Below are 18,308 nucleotides of genomic sequence, written 5' to 3'. Positions count from 1 at the left end.
ATCCCTAAATTACTGTACTCTGTAATCACAAGTGCTTTTCTTTACAAGTCAGTGACAAACATGTTGGCCTCAATCTACACTACAAAAGAACCATACTCCAGTACACAGGTGTGAAACAGATTTGTTGCCATGCAGCTTTATTGTGTAGCAATTCATTTTATGAGTTTGTTGATGTGATATGCCTACTTGAGAATGCCAGCAACACAACTGCAAAACATAAAGTTGTCTGGCTGTATTTCCAACTGCAGTAAACTGGTGTATTGCCTTTGAGTCTACAGAACTGTAGTAGTTAACACATGCTGAGGGCCTGAACATAATTCACCTCCTTGGGATGAAGGAGAGCACACAGCCACTCTGTGGTTACTAGCTACGTTTCAGTGTCAGCTAAATATCTGTGTAAGTAGAGACATTTTCAAGAAAAAAAGTACTCCCCTTTTAAAAAAAAATAAAAAAATAAAAAAATAAAAAAATAAATGTGTATACCTGGATTAAATGTGTGTTTTTACCTCCTGTTTTGGAGCTGGAGAGAGAATGAGTAGAAAGGAACAATCAGAGAAAAAATAAGCAAATAAGATAAAAAAGAAAATCAGAAAACCTTAGTTGGCCCTGCTGAAAAACATGTTCAAAGAGCTCTCACACGAATCTCAAATGAGAGATCATTTAAAAAATAATAATAATAAAAATTAATGTTTTGCAACAGTTGAGTGCATCTATAAAAAAAGTAAGAAAAGATTAAAAAGATTATTTAAGAGAAAATATAAAAGCAGTGGAAGAAAGACAGATACTCTTTTGGGGGAGGGGGGGGAGGTGGGAAGTGAGAAGACACATAGGAATTTAAGAAAAAGCTGAAAACAAATGCTCCAGCAGTAAAAAGGTGGAGAAGGAAACTTGGTGAGTAGCTGGGAGAGAACAGAGACGGAAACTGTGCCACTGAGCGGAAAGGATTAACTTACTGTCTCTGATGCTGAGGAGAAGACGACAAAATCAAAAGTAAGTTGACTAAACCATATAAGGAGACAGAGTTTTTAGGTCATTTTGCTGGATATCCTTTAATGTGTTTTATATATGTTTGATTAAACTGAATTTTGCTTAGAGACTGGACATTTCAGATCCTATTTTCCATGTAGGATATTTTTGCTCAGAAAATGACCCATTTCTGAAACCAACCCTCAGAACTCACAGGTCTGACTTTGAGAAAGAGTTGTCTTGTGGAGAAGAGGGAAAGCTGGGTGAGGAGGCACACACCTCCCTCTGCCCAGGCTATTCTTGGCTCATTCACTTCCCTGAGCACTGAATTCATTCACAAATTGGGAACATCTCCTGCTGTTACTTTCTAGCACATTTGGTAAAGTGATGAATCCCAAATTAGTACTGTGGTGTTGCTAGGTTTTGATAAATGTGCCTATAAATTCATTGCAGCAGAAAAGTCCCTTCTTTAATCAGAAAGCCTGCTGCTGTCAATAACAGAAATATTGCTCGAAATGAAACATTTCGAAGAAAATACTTTTTTAAGGTGTAATGTTCTTCATGTACAGCTACGATAATGACCTAGCTCTATTTGCAGAACTATGGCATTAACCCTTACACACTGACAATACTTAGGTATTTAGTTAACCTAACAAATATTTTGTTGTGTGACTGCTGCATTAACATGTATTAGTAAGCAGTTGTCCATAAGGAATTTGTCAGACTGTCATCAAAGGCTAAGACAGGCAGTCCCTTCTCAGAGTAAAAACACCTGGGAATCACAGCAATCACTCTGAAGGGAGTTAAAGCAATAGATTAATCGACTGTAAGAATCATTTTCCTTGTTCATGAATCTGGATTTCCCTTGTCTACTAGAATTGTAGATGAAAGTGAAAAACATCCTGGACCTTCTCTATCAAAGAAAATGCTTCTCTCTTTCTCCTTGTCTAATGTGCAGAAATGTGGATTTTTTTGAGTGATTTAAAAGGTCTGAGAATTGCAAAGAAAAGGTGTCAATAAAATATTATTCAGGTTCTCATTTATTCTGCTGTGTCCTGACCCATAAAAAGGTGTTACAGAACATTTCAAAAGTTGTCAGCTTGTATCCTTGTAGTCTACCACACTTCCTGACTTTAAAGTCTGTGATGCAGCTCTATGAGTTAGCCTGTGTAAGTAGTATAAATACATGAAATAAAACTGCACGGATCTTAGAAAAACAGTGTTGTCTGGAGAAAGGTGGTACGTGCTCAAATCTTTGCACTCTCACTCTGTGCAGTCCTTGGCAAGACAGCTAGTCTGCCTTCCATTTTCCCATCTGAAAAATATCCCTTCACAGAGTAGTCAGGATGTTCCATCAATTAGTCCCTAATTAGGAAAACACTTAAACAAGTGTTTCAGTTAAGCCCTTTTCAGAAGAGCAGTTTAAGCATGCTCTTAAATGGCTTCCTGAATTAAAGCTTAATGCTTACAAAACTCTTCATATCTAAATACAGAAGACAGTATATACATGTTATGTAGGTAAGTTAGGGTTTATTTATATGTTGTTCAGTAAAAGACTAAACTGAACACTTGACAGGGCAATTAGCTTGTTTACAGTTCTACTGAATGTGCTTGCTGGCTCTTTCTACGTGCATTACTTCTGGATGAATTATATTAATGGACAGAGCTTGATTAAGACACGGGAACAACAGGGCTAAGTAGGGAATGAACTGTCTGACCTGTGAAATATTTTGAGATTACAAAAAAATATGTTCCATTTCCATGTCGTTATGAAATCAAACCATTTCAAAGTGGGGAAAAGTATGCCCAGGGTAAGGGTATTTATCTGGGATGCAAGAGAGAAAAATTCAAACCTCTGTTCCTCACTTTCCTGCTTACTAGATAGGTATCAACCAATAGAATTTTGCAGTGGGTCTTCCTAGTCTGATCAGAAATTCTACACTCATCTTCTCCCTTTCCAATTTTTTTTTTTTAAATCCAAGATAATATTTCTTTGAGATGTGTTTGGATTTTATAACTTCTACATATTCTGATGAAATCGTGTTTCCTTGACAGATCTGTTCTCTCAGATAACCAGTTCTCCACAGCACTTTGAAATGCTGGTAAGTTCACAGTAGGATTCAGACACTGAAGCAGAATTTCTGCTAATCGTAAGAGCAGAATATGTATCTTTTTCCTCTCAAACTCCTCTTGTAATAGGTCTTTATCTAATTAAATATTTCTTTCTTGATAAAGCCTGACCCTGGAGCAAATATAATCAGTTAATCACAACTATTCATTAATAAATGGCTTTGAATATGGAAATATGATTTGCTGCAGCTCACCTTTTAAAACATTGGAATGACTCTCAGTTCAATTAATTTAATCATTTTGTGCCCCAGTTTAAATAACATTTGCTTCCCAGTTAAGTTTCACTATTTCTTTGTAAATAAAAACTGAAATAGATAGATATCATTTTCATTTTGGAGTAATGACTCAAAGGCAAGGTACAGCTTTGTGGGCTTGGAGTCAGGGAAGGTCTCATTGTACACTGAGTTTTGTTACATCATGAGGAAGATAGGCCTGATGAGATGTCTATGATGAGATGGATGAATATGAAACTTCACAGCGTAAGTAACAACAAACATTTGGTCCTTTAGGAATTTTCTAAGAATTGACTCATTCTTTCTTTCATTTTTTCTCCCTATTTCTTCCGCATACAGATGAATACTTGCTAATCTGTGAGTGTGTTCTGAGAATGAATTTGTTAATGGCCATGAAATGATAAATACTACAGAAATGACTGTGCACATATGTCCACACCCTCTTATTCTTCCCTAGTTTTGGTTACTACTCTTACCTTAACCTTTCCTATGTTTGGAGCTGCCTTTTGAAGAACAAACACTTCTGTCAGGAGAGAGACAATCACACATAACAAATGCTAAGGCCTTTCCCTTTGTTTCTGGGACCCCATTTCTAGCTCACTGTGGGTTACATGAGGAGGGGAAAAAATGAAGAAAAACAAAACAAAAAGATTATATCTGTGTTATGGAGGCAAGTACTCCATTTCAGAGGGATCATTGTCATCAGCAAAGTCAGGTGAGATCTGCAGCTGCCAGAGAATAAAACCACAGTGGGCAGGTATTCCACCAGAGTGAATTGGTCTGGCACAAAGAGATTCCCCAGTGTTTACTGAACATTTATATGTAATTTCTTTTATTCCAGTTTCAGCTAATGGACAAGTGAAATAACAAAGGTTCTTCAAAGCACAGAGATGAAGACTACACATCCAGAAACAGCTCGTGCAGAGCACATTTGCTTAGTAACAGATGTCACTGTGAAAGCATCACCCTTTATCACTACATTGAAAATCACAGAATGAAGAATTATTTCATAGTATTCCTATCCATGAACAGGATCCATAGTCACCACATGGTCACCATCACAAGGAACCCCTCATCTCCAGGGGTTGTGAGAAGTGCCTGCTGTGTAGGCAGTGGGACTTCTAGGAGCTCTGACCTACTAGGCCTCCAGAAGGCACATGTGGACAGAGGAAAGTAGCTGTATTGTAGCACAGGTACCAATCATCTTTGGAAATACCAGCCTCAGTAGGCACTGGCAAACCCTCCAAAATCTCAATAGTTGGTCCCCCTACCCTCCACAGTGGGGAAGTGTGCTGATGGGAAATCACTGTCATCTTCTTCCTCATCAAAATACAAGGTACTTCTAGGTAAGGACTTAAGTATGTGTCTTGTCAGGTTGGGAATTTTGGCCAAACCTCTTTGGGCAAGAGAGTAATAACCACAGCAAGAAGAAAAATCAGATCAATTTCTGCAGGCCACTTTAACGTCACTATTCATACACAGGAAAAAAAAAAAAAAAAACAACAAAAAACAAAAAAAATTTTAAGTGATCTCTAAAGGGTAAAAACATTTACTTTTGTACAAATTTGAAAGAAACACATACATAAATGTGTGTGTGTATTTGAGAGAACAGCAGGCGGTGTGATTACTGAGAATTTTTACTTTTTGTCCTAAACACATATACTTGTAAGAGCATAAAGACAAAATATAACTCCACAAAATAATTGAAAAGATCTTATGGTGAAGTAATTAACATGCTTTCCATTTACTAAAATATCTCACTGGTTGCCAGAAATACTCAAGAATATATGAAGTTAAATTCTAACACTATGAAGTTGATCGAAATAATAATATTCCTACTAAATTCAATGTGAAATAAGACTTCATCCTCTTTCTCTTTATTTTTGTTCTGGGGAATGATGCAAAGGGCATGAAAAGGAACAAGGAATAAAATAAGCAGAATACACAGGCTTCAAAATTTGCACAGAAGGAAGTGATAAAATGGCAACCACTGTTGTGAAAAAACAGAAACTGTTTTATGATATCTATAATGGTTTAGGGCTGGGATACAGGAGTTCCTGGCTCTGGTTACTACCTAACCTTGAAGGAATGGCTCTGTTATTCAGTTTTCCTTTGCATAAATAGGGATAATAAATTGTTGTTAGGGAGGACTTATTAATGTTTATGGAAATATGTTAATTAGTATCGGAAAGTGCTATTAAAAACAAAGAAAATATTAAATAGATATTTGGATTAATGAATCTGAAGAGATATGTAGGTTGACGAGAGAAAGTAATGAGTGAGCTCTCTCAGGCGTGTTTCCTATGTTAATAAGAGCTGTTGGTCAAATAAGTGACTTGAGTTTACTATAAACTTAGGCTTATTCTGTTTGATTTCCTCAGGAGCTTTTCCCAAGCCTACTAAAATTAGTGAAACTCTCTTCCGTGATTTCTTGTCATTCCAGAACTTCTGGGATCAGTCCCAGAAAGAGTAAGGAATGACTCTCAGGAGAAAAGATAAAGGGTATGAAACTGGGGCAGAGGAGAAGTCCCAGGACAGATGCAGGGAAAATCCATTGCATAACTCAGGCTTAAGTCTCCCCAGAGCAGCTGGGTCAGCAGGGCCTGGGGAAGCCATCCTCCACCCAACAGCTCACAGACCTTCCCCTTCCCATCGGTGAGAGTCAACATGAGAAACTGAAGTCAGCCTCAATCCCCAGGCTCCCTGACCCCACCTCACCGAGTTTCCCACAAAAAGGCATGAGATGCCTGCAGGACTTAATATTACTGGCTGCTTACATTTATGCAGAATTGAAGGGCACTTAATCATGTATATCAGCAGAGGGACCACCCAAAGTTTTCTAGAATTTTTCAGTTCCCCAGTAAGATATTTTAAGAAACAAGGGGATTTCCATTACTTCATCATCTTTTTTTTTTCTTTTAATTACTCTTGTATTTGTTTTTAAAATAGTCTAAGTAATTTAATGAAGGAAAGGTGGTAATATGTGGATACACAAAGCTTTCTGTGAAGCTGTGTAATACAGAAATGTCCGATTTATTTTATTAATCTTAGCAAAACTTTGAGGAAAAACAGTCTCAACATAAGAAAATATGATAGGATCTAAAAGACACTTCATGTCAGAAATTCCAGAAAATGTTTATTTTAGTGATGTCATTAATTGTTTTTCCTTTAAGGAAAATAATCTCACTATGCCTCAGCTGTCTGCATTACTGGAAAGTTGTTTGTGCTTGCTCAGATGAAACTGGTTAAAAGAGCTCAGCTCAACACCCATTTGAACTACATCAGTGTCCATGTAAATAAACATTACAACCATCTTCCATTTAAATTGGTATCTTTTAGGTCAAATGGATAGTTTATTAGTTGTTAGTTGATGATGGAAATGTATCTCACCAATATTTAATTATAGCTCTGTAGAAGTTGTTTCTTTCACAAATTAGAAATGTTTTGAATACTGTGTTCTCTGAGGAGCTGTTAGTTTGCAATATAGCTAAGTGTTTCAGCTAACTGGTCATAAAGAGATGACATGTGAGTACATGATTCACATGCTGTTAATTAAAGTTGCTAATAACACTCGAAGCTTTAATACATAACTGCTAGCTACCTGGATACTTGGTACACATATAGCCTGCACCTGTAAACGTGATTCAGACATCACGTGATGTAGAAGACCATCTGGTAAGGGGAAAAAACGAACTTCACAAATGCAAACAGAATAGAACAAAGACAGAGCTCCAGGAGGAAAACAGTGCCCAGGTCTGGAAAGAAGAGTCTCCATCTCTCTTTATTCTTCTTCCTATAAACATTATGACTTTCTCTGAAAGGAAGTACTAAGGAAGGTTGATGAGCATACTAAAAAAAAAAAAAAATACAAAGAAGAAATATAAGAATTGTGAAATGATACAGCATCATGGAACTATTTAAAGAAGTGCAAATTAGAGAAAAAGACAAACTTGAGAAGATTAAAAATATTCTTTACCTGGTAAATTTTAATCCTGAGTAGAACTGTTAATTTCAATAATATTCAGTAGTTTATTTTAAAAGGCCAATTTGAAAGATAATTTACAATGGTCCATTCTTCATTCACTATACCCCAGATTTGATTATACTGGGAAATCAGAGTCTGCAAGACAAAGAAAACTGTACAGTAATGAGATGATTAAAAATAAAACAGATGAAATTGTTCTTTTATTTAAGGCTCTTTATTTCTTTTATTTATTCATATCAGAGAATCATACAATATCTGAGTTGGAAGGGACCCACAAGGATCATCAAGTGCAACTCCCGGGTCCCCAAACTACCACCAAACACATAAATAAATAAATAAATAAATATATAAATCAGATTATGTGTCTGAGAGTGTTGTCCAAATGCTTCTTGAACTCTGGCGGGCTCAGTGCAGTCACCACTTCCTGGGGAGCCTGTTCCAGTGCCCGACCATCTTCTTGGTGAAAAACCTTTTCCTGATATCCAGCCTGAACCTCCACTGTTGCAGCTTCAAGCCATTCCCTCGGGTCCTATTGCTGGTCACCAGAGAGCAGAGCTCAGTGCCTGCCCCTCTGCTCCCCTTGTGAGGAAGTTGTATACCACGATGAGGCCTCCCTTCAGCATCCTCTTCTCCAGGCTGAACAATCCAAGTGACTTCAGATGCTCCTCACATGTCTTCCCCTCTAGACCCTTCACCATCTTTGCAGCCCTCCTTTGGATGCTAACAATTTTCTATCTTTCTTGTACTGTGGCACCCAAAACTGCACACAGTGCTCAAGGTGAGGCTGCACCAGCACAGAGTGTGACAATCCCTTCCCTTGACCAGCTAGCAACGCTGTGCTTGATGCATCCCAGGGTATGGTTGGCCCTCCTGGCTGCCAAGGCACACTCCTGGATCATGTTCAGCTTGCTGTCAATCAAAACCCCCAGATCCCTTTCTGCAGGTCTGCTCTCCAGCATCTCATTCTCCAGTCTGTACATATAGCCAGGGTTGTCCTTTCCCAGGTGCAGAATCCAGCACTTGCTCTTGTTAAACTTCGTATTGTTGGTGATTGCCCAGCTCTCTATTTTGACCAGATATCTCTGCAAGGACCCACCACCCTTGATGGAGTCAACAGCTCCACCCAATTAAGTATCATCCATGAACTTGCTTAAAAACCCTTCAAGTTCTTCATCCAAATCATTTAAGAAAACATTGAAGAGCACTGGTCCTAAATGGAGCCCTGGGGAACCCCATTACTTACAGGTTGCCACCCTGATGTAACCCCATTTACAAGAGCCCTCTGGGCCTGACCCATTGGCCAATTGTTCATCCATTCTATTATGCTTTTATCTAACTGTATTCTGGTCATTTTGTCCAGAAGGATACTGTGAGAGGCAATACTTAAAGCTTTACTGAAATCCAGAAAGATTACATCAACTGGCTTCCTTTGGTCAACTATCTGGGTGATCTTGTGGTAGAAGGAAATTTTGTTAGACATGACCTTCCTTTGGTGAACCCATGTTGGCTCTGACCAATGACTGTGTTGTCCTTCATGTGTTTTTCAGTAACTCTCAGAATCACCTTCTTCATAATTTTACCAGGCACTGAAGTGAGACTGACAGGCCTGTAATTGCCTGGATCTTCTTTCTTGCCCTTTTTGAAAAGTGGGACCACATTTGCCAGCTTCCATTCATCTGGGACCTCTTCGGATTTCCAAGACACTTGAAAAATAATTGAGAGAGGTCCCTTGATGACATCAGCCAGCTCTCTGAGTACTCAGGGATACATCCCATCAGGCCCCATGGATTTACCTGCATCCAGGTGGAGCAGCACATCCCGCACAAGTTCAGGGTTAACTGGAGGTTTATCATTCCTGCAGTCATGGTCCTCCAACTCAGGACTGCTGGGGTCCCAGAGCCCATCACTGGTGTTGAAGACAGAGGCAAAAAATGCATTAAATATCTCTGTATCATAGTACACGTTTATATGTAACAAAGTGGCTCATAGGGAATGCATGTGACCAGGTGAGGACTGAAAAAATGGCAAGTAAGAAAGCATTTTTAAGTTCCTAAAGATTATGTGAAGAAAGAATATCCATTCAAAACTGAGTAACATGTAGCAATGAGTAGAAAACACTCCACTATCTTGTGGATATCTTGACTATCTTGTATAGTCAAGGTAGAAAAAAAAATCTGGATAACAATTTTGGAGTCTTATAATACCATCTCCTGTAAAGAAACAATGTTGAACTTTAGAAGAGATCAGTTAAAAATTGTAATTAGGCCAGAAATTCTCAGAAAAAAAAAAAAAAAAGAAAAAAAAAAAAGGACAAAAAAAAAAAAGGATGAGAGCATAAATATGGGAGAAAAGAAGGGCAAGCACAGGGAATTATGAGATGGAGGAATCCACATCTTTCTTTGATGCAGTTCTTCAGTTGCTGGGGACAGGATATCAAGCACTCACGAGTTTCTGACTACAGTAGGACTTTTTTTTCAGGGAATCCTAAATCTCTGCCCCATAGCTGAATTGACTTTTGTCAATGACTTTTGTGGACATTAATGTTACACTGCTTTCATGCGGATGTACACTTGAAAATGGCTGAGCCAGAGAAATATTTCTCTTTGTGAATATATTAAAATATCTGTCTGGGAAAGCAGACAGTTATTAGCATGTTAAAGGTCCATAAAAGCAAAGCCTGCATTTTGTTACCTTCTGAGGAAGTCTACTCCACACATATGTTATACCATCTCAGGAAACAATAACAAGTTCATTCATCCGTTGAATTCTCATTTATTCAAATGATTAAGTGATATTTTTTTCTTATTACTTAGATTTCTATTTAGCTTCTTTTTCTCTGGATTAATTCATTGCTTATCCATTTTATTGTTTCTCATAATGTCTTATCCCCTTCTGGTAGCTATTTCATCAACCCTTCAGTACAGCTGAAGTCAATATATTATGGAGAGCTGTACTGGATCCCCCATAATATTAAATTTGGATTCTTTAGTGATAGTATGCTTTTCACAGTGAGGTATGAATTTCTTTCTACTTAATGAATTAATGAGATTTTGTAAAAAGTACTAACATACAACATCATTTCAGCAGGAATTAGCTGCTTGACATATTTTAAAATTAATCTCAGATAGCATATCATAGATACTTGGTAGATAACTTGTGCTAATGCTCTTGAGTGGCCCAGTCAATGTCTCCTTAAAAAGCATTTTATTTGGGTAAGGGTGGAAAACGTTATTCATCACGGTTCCCCTTGCGGGAACCCTATTTGGCAAATTAATAGCAAGAAGCAAATAGCTGCACAGTCTAGCAGTAAAATTTTCAATGGGAACTCTAAACTCTTCAACAAATTCCAAAGTTAATAAGAAATGCTATATACACAACACAGTACCTGAAAAGTGAGATTAAGGATACCAATAACAAACAAACAACAACAATAACAAAATCTACCTGTGTATACTCAGCTGGCATAAATCAACACCACTTTCTTGAAGTAGAGTTACAATGATTTATAATAGGAATTTGACCCCAACATTGAATAAGCTTACTGAGACATTTTGAGTTCTAGTTCCTTCCTGGTTACAGAAAATGATGACCAAAGTAATTGTGCAAAAGACCTGAAAACTCCAACCACCCATAAGTAATTGACCTTATGACAAAAACCCCCATGGCCCTTTACTGTAGAGCAGGAAAATGTTCAGCATCTTCAGGCAGCCTCCTAGCTATACATGCCTAAGGAAATCCTTTATGACCAACAAACTATTGATTCTGAAAAATGCTTTATTTGATCATAAATCTTGGGCAAGCTCAACACAGGTCAGCAGAGAAAAAACATTTACTACTCAAAGTTGCTTTTAGAGATTCTCAGATTCTCAGGAATATATAGAAAGATTGAAAGATATACAACATATACACTTATTGTTTTGTTTTGTTTTGTTTTGTTTTGTTTTTTACATTTACATCTCTCTCTCTTTTTTTTTTTTTTTCATTCTTTTTCCCCAGAGGATTATATCTTATGGTAGCACAGAAAATCCTTCCTTTTGAAATAATATGTGTAGTCTTCCCATAAAATTGAATTGAGGGTGGAAACTAGTCTGTCAGAGACAGTCAATTTATTATTTTTAAAATTGCTCCTGTATTGTCAATTGAATTAATCAATCCAGTCTAAGCACTGTGCTCCTTCCCTGAATATTTTTTGAGTTATCACCTAGTAATACATCTTTGATTAGGATATATTGAAAGCTTACCAGAGTGCAAAATATTTGTGTTTTCTACTTTGTCAAGTCCAAAATATTCAAAATACCTTATATCTGAGACTTTTCAACAATTCCAAATCGATACTGACTGGATTATTGATTACACCTTCTTGTGCCTGGGTATCTTGGATCTGAAATGCTAGAAACTACAGGTAGTCCGCTGTCTGGTGCATTGTGTATCTGCGAGATCCTGTCTCCTGGGATTGACTTGTAAGGACATACCAAAAGTAAATTTCAAATATTTGACGGTCATGCTTTCATCATGGCCTGCATTTGTCCTAGAGAGACTGTAACACATAAAACAACACTCTGGCCTGATTTTTACAGAAGACTGAACAGATAATGAGCTGAAAACCAGACCTGTTTCCAGATACTTCAGAAAAAGAAGCCGTTTAGCAAGGAGAAGTCATCTAAAGGATTTTTATACTTTTAATACCTTTTAAGTCTGATAATAACATGCTAAAAAGTGCTTTAGGCTTCCTAAATTTCAACATACACTCACTGATATATTTTCCCCAACTCCTATTAGTCCAAATTTGGAATTATTTTCAGATAGAGCTATTTAATTCACTAAAATGAGCCTCTTAGAATCAGCCTTTTTCACAGTCTCTCATTTGTTGTTCACTTTCTTCCTTAAAGAAGTATGCAATCTTATTTAATTGGGGCTAAGGAACATACATTTAAACCCTGATGGAAGGTTCATAGACTGGACAGTTCTGCTTCAATCTTGCATGTTCTTCTAATTTTTGCCCTAAAGACATTACTAAATATTCCTTAGCACTGTGCCCACATATCCTCATTGCTTATATTCAGCAAAGTCAACCATAGTTTAGTTGTTCTGAACTAGCAAAAACTATGAAGGAATAGCTTAGTGTGAAAAACTTACACTGCAAGTAGAGGTTTTGTTCAAGTCTATTTCAAGTGACCTAACAAACACTGTGCATAAACCAGAGCTGCCTGGTTAGTAGCCAGAGACGGAAATGATGAAAAAATCCTCTCTGTTACTATTCTTAATGCTCCAACTGTGAGCAAGACAGTGTGTAGATATGTAAAAATGCAAGGATATTTTCCAGAGGAGATTTCTTTTTCTGTCTAATCTGGAACACAGAACAAACTAATTATCACAGATGATGGTCCAGAGAATAGGGAGATAACAAGTAAACAACACAGACAGAAATTGATGGCAGAGAATTCCTTTACAGACAGATCTATAAGCTAATTTGTTTGTAGCACACATTTTCCTTATTAGGATTATTATTTTTTTCTGGAAAAAGTCAGGCCCCAGAAAGCAAAAGCAGGGACTGGGAGAATGATGAACCACCTGGTGTAGGAGAAGATCAGGTTCAAAGCCAGCTAAGGAACCTGTAGGTGCACAAGTCCATGGGACCTGATGAGATACATTCATGGGTCCTGAGGGAACTGGCGGAAGAAGTTGTTAAGCCACTGTCCATCATATTTGAGAAGTTCTGGCAGTCCAGTTAAGTTCCCACTGGCAAGAAGAGGGGAGACATAACCCTCATTTTCAAAAAGGGAAAAAAGGAACACCCAGAGAACTACAGACCAATCAGTCTCACTTCTGTGCTTGGCAAGATCATGGATCAGATCCTCCTAGAAACTATGTTAAGGTATAAAAGGAAAATAAGGTGATTGGTGAGCGCCAACATTGCTTCACTAAAGGCAGATTGTGCCTAAGAAATCTGCTGGCCTTCTACAATGGCCACCACAGCTTTGGTGGGCAGGGGAAGAGCAACTGACATCGTCTACCTGCACTTGTGGAAAGCATTTGAGACTGTCCTTTGTGATATCCTTGTCACTAAATTGGAGAGATTATATTTGGCAGATGGACCACTTGGTGGGTAAGGAATTAGCTAGACGGTCACACTCGAAGAGTTGCAGCCAACTGCTCAATGTCCAAGTTTAGATCAGTGACAAGTGGTGTTTCTCAGGGGTCAGTACTGGGACTGGTGCTGTTTAACATCTTTGTTGGTGAAATAGATAGTAGGATTGAGGGCACCCTCAGCAAGTTTGCCAATGACACCAAGCTGTGTGGTGCTGTTGACACATTGGAGGGAAAAGATGCCATCCAGAGGGACCTTCACAGGCTTGAAAGGTGGGCCTGTGAGAACCTCATGAAGTTCAACAAGGCCAAGTGCGAGGTCTTGCGTCTTGCAAGTGCAGGGTCCTGCATCTGCACTGGGGCAATTCCAAACACAAATACAGGCTGGGCAGATTGAGAGCATCCCTGAGGAGAAGGACTTGAGTGTGTTGGTTGATAAGAAACTCAACATGAGCTGGCAATGTGCACTTGCAGCCCAGGAAGAAGCCAACAGTATCCTAGACTGCATCAACAGAAGCATGGCGAGCAGAGTGAGGGAGGTAAAGAAATTCTTTACCATGACGGCGGTGAGGCTCTGGACCAGGTTGCCCAGAGAAGTTGTGGATGTCTCATCCTTGGAAACATTCAAAGCCAGGTTGTATGGGGCTTTGGACAACCTGGTCTAGAGGGAGGTTTCCCAGCCCATGGCAGGGGGTGTGGAATCAGATGACTTTTAAAGTCTCTTCCTATCCAAACCATTCTATGATTCTGAGGGAAAACAAAACAAAACAAAACAAAACAAAATGCAAATAGATCCATAATAGAGGTCAGTAACAGAAAGGAAGGTTGCTGAGTTCTGAGCAAGAATTGAAAGGTTTGTCCTGAAAAGTCACATGAAGCTTTTGTCCTTGAAAAGTAATTTCAACTTGTCAGAAATACTGTTTTTTGCCAGATGAAGATAGAAGTTCAGCATTATTTATGGATCTACACTTCTCAAGTAAATAGATTTCCCTTAATCTGCAATTCTAAAATTGCCTTTAAACTTATTTTTAAATGGCCTCTCTAAACACAGGACAGGGTCGGTCAGGCAGTTTTTGACAAAATGTATTTTCTTGAAAGGTGTTGTTTTATTTAAGCTGAATCATTAGTGGAGCTGAACAGATTTTGAGGAAATTTTCAATAAGATTTCTAAAGGAAAAGCCTTTGCCTATGTCCTGATACAATTGAATTTTGAGAATGCATCCAAATATTTTGTTTCAGCTTTACATATTCCAAACCTCAAGATTTGCTATGAAGCAAAGCCATTGTCTTCTGTCCAGCATAGAAGTCAATGGGAATATACCACAGAGCTCTGTAGTCCTTATCAGATTCCTGCATTTTTCCAGATGCTTTTCTATAGACTTCAAATGAATTTTCATTTTATTCGCTCTCCAAATTCATACAAGAAAAACTTTGTGGGATCCTTTTAAGGTTTGCAGTAGTTATTTTTGACACTTGGCCTCAGAGTAGAAACTAAACAGAAAATCATCACTCCATGTACATAATGCAATATTTTCAAATGGTTTTGTATTGTTTCTGATATTTTATAAGTAATTTGGAATGCTAATCATAATTTTCTCTTCTTGCAGTTTGGTTTTATTTTGTTTCTTCCTCTGTGTTTGTTTTTACAATGGCAACTTGTATTAGCCAGTCTTGCTGTACAGCTCAGAAAGGCTAAAAGAGCCCAGCTCTGAAAAATACCACAACTGTTGTCATTAACAAGTCTTACAGTAATACATGCTGTAAAGAGATGTGACAAATCTTATAGCACATACATATAATAAATATATGTTTAACATATAATAAGTCAACATTTTTTGACCAACTTGATAAACTACATTTAAACGACTGGCTTGTTAGATTAGAGGAGAGCAGTGGATACTGACTTCAGTAAGGCCTTTGACACTGTCTTGCATCAGATCCTCATAGAAAAGCTGTTAATGTACGGGCTGCATCTGTAGGCTTTCAATGTGGATTGAAAACTGTCTGAACAGCTGGGGCCAAAGTGTTGTGATCAATGACAAGTCTGGTTGAAGGCCAGTAACTAGCAGTGTATCCCAAGGATCAACATTGTATCTAGTCCTCTTCAACATCATTAAGGATTTGGGTGATGGGATAGAGTGCACCTTCAGCACCTCTGAAAATTACTCAACTGGATGATACACCAGAGGATTCTGCTGCTATCCTGGACAGACTGGAGAAATGGGCTGACAGGAAACTGATGAAGTTCAACAAGGGGAAGTGCAAAGTCCTGCATTTGGGGTGGAAATACCCCAGGCACCAGTACATGCTGGGGGTCACCCAGCTGGAAAACTGTTTGGCAGAAAAGGACCTTGGGAGTCCTGGTAGACACCAAGTTGAACTTGAGCCAGCATAGTGCCTTTACCACAAAGAAGGCTAATTCGATGCTGGGCTGCATTAGGCAAAGTATTTCCAAAAAGTAAATGTAAAAAAGCAAACGTAAAAAGCTATTAATGTTTCTGACTCTGTATTTTGAGCTTTTATATTATAGTAGCAGTTAACAACTAAGGTAAAAATACATTTGATGAAGTTTCTTGCTCTGTGCTGTTTTGCGATGCATTGATTTGTAAAATTGGACCTGATGCAAGACAGTTTGGTAAGTATTGTTAGTGGAATTTATTTATTTATTTTTGACAAATGTCAATAGTAATGACTTTCTAATCATCATGGGTTGTGTGAAAATAAACCATTTTATTTGCTATGCTTGCTCTCTAGCTCATGTTTTCTGCTATTTTTAATGTTTCCAAAGTAGACAGTTGTCTTGTTCAGAGAAAATATAAAACTCAGAAAATCAACAGTTAAGGGAACTGAGCTCCTTTTTCATCCCTAGAACAAGCTCCCAAAATATTAAAGCCAAGGCTCAAGGAGTGAGACGAAAAAAATTAATTAACTATTTACTGCATTTATTTCACTACCAGAATCTTTGTTACTATTATATATTTTCTGTTCACTGTGTGTATGTCTTGATAATTTAAACTTTTGGAGGTCTTAATAACAACATAAAATGCAGTATTTATAAATCCTATAAATAACATTTATAGAATGGAAATAATTTGATATTATTGAGTATCAGGGGAAGCTATGTGACTTCTGATCTACCATGCTGCAGAATCAATTCCCAAGAATAGGTTAAAGAAGTCTTAACACTGAGATGTAGTGAATTCAGAAGAAAATATAATGAAAGAAATAATACTGGCAGGAAGATAGAGGAGGGATAAGATTTAATCTACCATAACTTACATGTCTAAAACTTACACATCTAAGCCTGAACTATTCACCCCAAACTCTCTTTATAGTCAATGAGGAGAAATAGGCAGAGACAGATTTGACTCATGTTAAGATAGTGATTGAAAGACAGCTCACATGAATCACTCTGATGCTAGCTTCTAACTATAAGGAAAATCTAAAACGACTAGCTTAGACTTAAATGTCTGTCTTTTAGACATTTAAAGTTAGGTTAAATGAATCTTAGCCTAGCTAACCAAGTCTTTTTTAATGAAATAGGCCTTATTTTAATGAAACATCTTGGAGCTTGCAGAAGCAATAAGGAACAATAAAGTTTATAAAGGAACAGCACAGTCTCTTTTGTTGATTTCTTTTTTCTCTCAATACATCTCTTTTCTCTAGTTACATTAATTTTCAAATCAAAATAGGTAGTGTTTTGGGATGAATTAACACCTGCCACTCCTAATTTGAGGTTGCTGTGTGTCTGTATCATGTGTGATACCCACTCACAGAGCTGAAGAGTTAGCTTGACTTAGCACACTTACATTGCACTATTTAGGGCAACTTATCTTGTGTAGTGTAGTTTTACAGTGAGGCTTTCAAACTATTCAGTGTTGTTTGGTTACAAAAGAGGTCAGAGTGGTAGGATGACTCCACCTAGTTAATGAACTGTTATCACATAAGTTGCTGTGCCATCTTTGCATTACTATTTGACTTGTGTAAGCTCTCCTGAAGCCCCAAATCTATAGATCGTTATGCAAAAATACAAGTTATACAAGGACAAATCTAATATTTAGAGCACATATACGCCATATTATATGCACTACCCCATCTCTGGTATAGTCAAACTCCCACTGAATAGCAGACACATATGATCTCTCCAGTATAATTTCCGTCAGTCCTCAATAGTTTTCACAAAAATTTCTCTATATGGTATCTCCCATGTCAGAGTTCAGCAAATACATTTCAATATAAAAAAAAATGCAGTAAGTCTTCTTACTGAAGAAGTGCTTTAGTGTCTGAAACCTTGTCTCTATTTTCTAAATATATCAGCTCTCACCTTGCCTTTATGTAGTACCATCACAGGTTTGACTTCACAAGTACTATTGCAACTCTCACCACAAATCTTATAATTCATTTGGTGACATTCTTTGTTCTTTTTAAGGTACAGGAAAACATTAAGCCTTCCATTGGCTTTAAGAGGATTTCGTCAGGTAAAATTCATCTCACCCTATGAAATCTGAATATGTTTCCTAACTGAAACTTTAATTCTTCTTGCTTACTGAAAACATAATTTTTCTGTAAACACAATCCCATCTGATTTGAGTGAGAGTGAACAAATGCCTAACACTGCACAGCAAAATAGCTCACAGCAGTAGGCTGACATGTTATGTGTCTCCAGGCAAAGTAAGAGAAGTCTTATGACAGATCTAAAAGTTCAGTACATAGTTCAAAACATTACTGTAGGTATAGTAAATAAGCCGTTAAAGGATATCCTAAAGTTATCAATTACTTAAACTCTTAATATGGCTTAGCAATTAATTCCTTTCTATTGCTCAGTGGCTAGACTAGAACTAGAGCACACTTCACTGGAAACAGAATTAGCAGAGATAGCATTCAAATTGACCCAAAGCAACTTGCTT

At 37.6% G+C, this 18,308-nt stretch overlaps 1 long non-coding RNA gene across 1 annotated transcript; it reads left to right on the top strand.

The window, feature by feature from the left end:
* Positions 1 to 2,416: 2,416 nt before the first annotated feature.
* LOC121065988 lies at positions 2,417 to 4,658 on the top strand. Its single transcript, XR_005817452.1, has 3 exons — positions 2,417 to 2,484; positions 3,022 to 3,068; positions 4,171 to 4,658. It is a non-coding gene; the product is annotated as an uncharacterized LOC121065988 (long non-coding RNA).
* Positions 4,659 to 18,308: the final 13,650 nt, after the last annotated feature.

The sequence above is a fragment of the Cygnus olor genome, chromosome 1, assembly GCF_009769625.2.
Source record: "Cygnus olor isolate bCygOlo1 chromosome 1, bCygOlo1.pri.v2, whole genome shotgun sequence".
In the NCBI taxonomy this organism is placed as follows: domain Eukaryota; kingdom Metazoa; phylum Chordata; class Aves; order Anseriformes; family Anatidae; genus Cygnus; species Cygnus olor.
The sequence above is the reverse complement of the archived record's forward strand: the minus strand, read 5'-3'. Positions and strand labels throughout refer to the sequence as shown.